The 5,000-nt window shown below is 42.4% G+C and overlaps 1 long non-coding RNA gene across 1 annotated transcript; it reads right to left on the minus strand.

The window, feature by feature from the left end:
* Positions 1-2,194: 2,194 nt before the first annotated feature.
* LOC114784811 (uncharacterized) lies at positions 2,195-2,631 on the minus strand. The gene is made up of 3 exons (XR_003748934.1): positions 2,551-2,631; positions 2,369-2,467; positions 2,195-2,294 (listed from the first exon to the last, which is right to left on the minus strand). It is a non-coding gene; the product is annotated as an uncharacterized LOC114784811 (long non-coding RNA).
* Between the last annotated feature and the right edge of the window lie 2,369 nt (positions 2,632-5,000).

The following is a 5,000-nucleotide window of genomic DNA, read 5'->3' on the forward strand; positions in this document are numbered from 1 at the left end:
AGTTTTTTTTGAGTCTCGACTTAGAATTTTTTTTGGACTTTGTCATTTTTTGGAGAATTTCAACTCTCGACTTAGAAAATTTTTTCGACTTAGAAATTTTTTTCCACTTTGTCATTTTTTTCAGCTTTTTCACTTTCGACTTAGAAAAAATTTTGGACTTTGTCATTTTTTGACTTTTTTTGGACTTTGTCGATTTTTTCAGCTTTTTCATACCCCTCAGCTCTACCTATACACTTCTGAGAACCAGAGAGGCCGGGTTCTCACTTCTTCCCCGATTTAGGTGCACTCTGGTCGGTCAGGAGACCGGCTGACCTCAGCCTTGGAGGTCCCCCTCGGCACGCTGGGTAAATTTTTGGACTTTGTCAGTTTTTTCCACTTTTTCGACTCCCGACTTAGTTTTTTTTTTCCACTTTGTCATTTTTTCAGCTTTTTCCACTTTCGACTTAGTTTTTTTTTTCCACTTTGTCATTTTTTTCCACTTTTTTTGGACTTTGTCGATTTTTTCAGCTTTTTTCATACCCCTTCAGCTCCTATAAAAATTCTGAGAACCAGAGAGCCGGGTTCTCACTTCTTCCCCGATTAGGTATGCACTGGTCGGTCAGGAGACCGGCGACCTCAGCTTGAGGGTACCCCCTCGGCACGCTGCGCGTTAAATTTTGGGTACTTTGTCAGTTTTTTCCACTTTTTTCGCCTCCACGCCCGACTTAGTTTTTTTTTCCCCTTTGTTTTTTTTTCAGCTTTTCGACTCCCGACTTTAGTTTTTTTTTTCCACTTTGTCATTTTTTCCGCTTTTCGACTCCCGCCTTAGTTTTTTTTTTCCACTTTGTCATTTTTTCAGCTTTTCGACTCCCGACTTAGTTTTTTTTTTCCCCTTTGTCATTTTTTCCGCTTTTCGACTACCCGGACTTAGTTTTTTTTTTCCCCTTTGTCATTTTTCAGCTTTTCCACTCCCGACTTAGTTTTTTTTCCAACTTGTCATTTTTCCGTTTTTTTTTTTCCTTTTTTCGACTCCCGACTTAGTTTTTTTTTTCCACTTTGTCATTTTTTCAGCTTTTCGACTCCCGACTTAGTTTTTTTTTTTTCCACTTTGTCATTTTTTCAGCTTTTCGACTCCCGACTTAGTTTTTTTTTTCCACTTTGTCATTTTTTTCAGCTTTTCGACTCCCGACTTAGTTTTTTTTTTCCACTTGTCATTTTTTCAGCTTTTCGACTCCCGACTAGTTTTTTTTTTCACTTTGTCATTTTTTCAGCTTTTCGACTCCCGACTTAGTTTTTTTTTCCACTTTGTCATTTTTTCCGTTTTTCGACTCCCCGACTTAGTTTTTTTTTTCCACTTTGTCATTTTTTCAGCTTTTCGACTCCCCGACTTAGTTTTTTTTTTCCACTTTGTCATTTTTTTGACTTTTTCTCTCCCGAATTAGTTTTTTAATGCTTTTAAACTATTTTTACAGGTTTTCACATAATGGACTATGACTTTATTTTTACTATAATGACATTTTTCAAGCTTTTCCCATTTATGGAAGCCCAAGACACATTTCTTATTTTTAATGAAAAAAAAGGCCCCAGACAAAATTGACCAAGCCCAAAAAAATACGACATACAGCATTGACCGAGCAGTGTGCTTATTTTGTACGTTAATATAATAAGAGGCGCGTGCGGCGAGAACAGTTCTGGTAATTTCAGATACTTTTCCTGTTATAATGACACAAAGGGGACGTGTCTCCCGTTCATATTGACAGTAAGAAAGGTGTGCGGTGCCTAGCCCCCCTTAGCAGAACATGGTTGATATGACAGAAAAAGGAAGGGTTTTTGTGCCATGAAAAAAATATAAGAAAGCCGACTCTCTGACTGTCAGTTCACACCTTGCCCCAGGGGGTGGGCCTTCATTAGGCTAAGCACTTCACACCTTGCTTGCCACAGGGGACCCAAGCATGCACATTGACTTGTCAAAAGGAGAAACACCACTTTTAATATAAAAGGACACAACAATTGATATAGGTTTCCTTTTTTTTATTTTTTGATTGCATACATTTTATGAGACTTCTGACATTATGTACAGTCATTTGGTACGTTTTGCACTGCTTCAACACGTCCGGGTTGCTCAAAAGAATCGAATGGACCTAGAAGCAACACAAAAAAATCATTAATAAAAAAAAATAATAAAATCTTCATTCACTTTTATTTCAGATACTTGCCTTTGCCTGATTGAGGCCACCAGTATGGTCCTGAAACAGTTGCCAGATTGTATTTTTAAACTCGTGAGTGTACTGCATAGCGCGTCTGAGTCCTTCAACCTAAATTTAATAGAAGAAAAGAAAATGAGACATTTCTCCCGATGATTCCACATGCTATACTGCTCATCGCCTACCGGAGGTCTTTGCCTGGGTAGTGGACTCACACAGACAGGTGAGGAATTAAGGCCTTCTGTTTGGCAAAGTGTGGACTGCTCGTTGTCCTGAACTCTGGGCTTCAAAATGACAAAAGGACAATTTAGGCATGACAAGTGCACATGAAGATTACACATTTTCACAGCATTTATCAGTTTCTTACAGGTGTATGGGGATGCTGTGGGCCCACAGGGGGAGACTCTATTTTGTCACGCTCCTCACAATCTTTTTTTTTCTCCTCCTCCTCCTCCTCCTCCTCCTCCTCCTCCTCCTCCTTCTTCTCCTCCTCCTCCTCCTTCTGCTGCTGCTGCTGCTGCTGCTGCTGCTGCTCCTCGTTGTGGTCCACGTTATTGCAGGAATGCCCACGGTCACCTGGCGTGGCACCCCCAAGGCCCAGTGCAGAGCGCAGTTTGAGACGAGCGGCATGTGCCTCGATCACGGACCGTTCTCCAACGTAATATCGGTTCGCCACCTCCTCCGAGTGGCACATAAGGTTTGTGACATCCCGACGTTCGTCTGTCGGCAGGTTACGCTCCACCTTTTCACATGAAGGAATTAAACGTTAGCACATTTGTCATTCCTAAGGATCCTTAGCGTGACAATGCCATCAGCTCACACAGGTCGCAACAGCGCTTCTGATGGAGGTCACCGAAATGTTTGGGCTGAAGCCAAGCTTCTGACACGTCTCGGCGACCACCTGGCTAATCTTGGAGAAGACCTGACCCTTCGAGGTGAAGAAAAAAGTCGGCACCTCTTCCGTGTAGCCTGGCAGCGTGGGTCTCAGATCAAAGAACTTTTTCAGCCAGGCCATCTCTGATGAAGACAATGGGATTTTTGCCATCCCAAAGGATGCTGCAGTCTTGTGATCCTTCACCTAAATGTGGAAAGGCAATCGATTCATTGTTGCATGTTGGTAAATAATTAAAGAGCTTGTTTTGCATTCCTAGTCCCAAAATGAATAACACACACGCACACGTTTATGACGTATCTCCCGTCGTGCTCGTCAGCATCCTGGAACTCGCGAACGGTCATGTTCGAAACCACAGCACTCCGATGACCAGTAGTGGCGTATAAATACGTGGCTATGTACCCAAGACATGACCTCAGCGAATCCGAATTGCTGTTGTGCGCCAGGTAATCTGCAAAGCACGAAAAAAAATGTTAATATTGTAACTATTATAATAAAAAAAAAAATAAAAAAAAACGAATTAGTAGCAAAAACGTACCCAAAGCCTTGGGAATTCGCTCTGATGTCTTCCGGACGAGTTGTTCTAATGTGGTCATTTTTAACATATTTTTGGACTTTTCATGACGCACCTCCAGCCTTCGATGCTTCACCTCAGTGAGTATTGTGTCATTCAACCGCCTCAATGCAACAGAAAGGGCCCGCAAACTGTTGTTTCCAATTTTTGTACCACGCGGCCGGTCAAGGGTCAAATAACTGATGAATTTTGACACGTTGCCCAGGTAAACCTTCACAGTGGTGGCCCTAAATCGGCTCGAAAGGTTTGAGACCCAGCTGGTAAGAAAGAGAAATGAATTTCAATAAGTATTGCTTAATGATGTGAGTGATAATAGCATAAATACACACACACACACACACACACACACACACACACACACACACACACACACACACACACACATATGTAATTAAAATGGACCTATAAATCTTTGTGTGGTTCGTTAGAAAGCTCAGGTTCAGAGTTGGAGGAGACATCTTTCCCCACATGTGTTGAAGAAAATTTTGGACATGGCGCACCTGCTGGCCTGCGTTCGATTCGGATTTGGCTGACGTACGCATACCGAGAACGTGGGTCCGGTATTGCTCCAGAAGTGTATCTTTAAAAAGAACACCACAAAGTTATTGCAAAGACATAAAAAATGCACACACATACATTTGCTCATTTAATACATCAGAATATACATTTACCCAAGGTCGATGAGCAGGGCGCTGGCTGCACTTCCTTCTTCTCACCCTTATTGTCCTCCAGTCGTCTGACCTGCTCCTGCAGCATTTGGACTCTGACTCCCATGTCAGTGTCCGGCTTTGGTTCGCGCTGGAATTTTTTTAAGGCATGCCTGGCGGCTTTCCTCTTGGCCTTCGCTATGAGGTGAGAAGACTCGTCGGACGTCAGGTCATGCTGGGTTCTGATGTGGGAGTCCAGGCGCAAAAGGCCACGTGCCGTGCAGTTCTGCACGGGGCAGTCAATTTTGCCCGAAAACCTGCCCGACTTTGATGCCAGAAGAAGTTTCCTCTCAACTGCGATGGACAGGTTGTGGACCTGAATTAGATGCTGGTGAACATTCCAGTACAGGCCATGGCAAATCGGGCAGTTTGTTTTTTTGTTTGGCATCTAAGAGAGAAATTAAATTTTAAAAAAGAAAAAAAAAACAGGTGCATGACAGCATTTACAGACACATTTCTTATTTTAAATGAGACGGGAAAAGACACCCCCTGCCTGTTCATAAGAAAATAACCATTACAACATTGACTCAAAATAACGTTTACTGCTTTTCAATGTCGAAAAAAATAAGAGAAGCGTGCATATATGGGCCTTCCAGACAGAGGCATTTCTTATTTTAAATGAGACGGAAAAGGCACACCTTGCC

This window comes from Denticeps clupeoides, chromosome 2 (genome assembly GCF_900700375.1).
Source record: "Denticeps clupeoides chromosome 2, fDenClu1.1, whole genome shotgun sequence".
Lineage (NCBI taxonomy): Eukaryota > Metazoa > Chordata > Actinopteri > Clupeiformes > Denticipitidae > Denticeps > Denticeps clupeoides.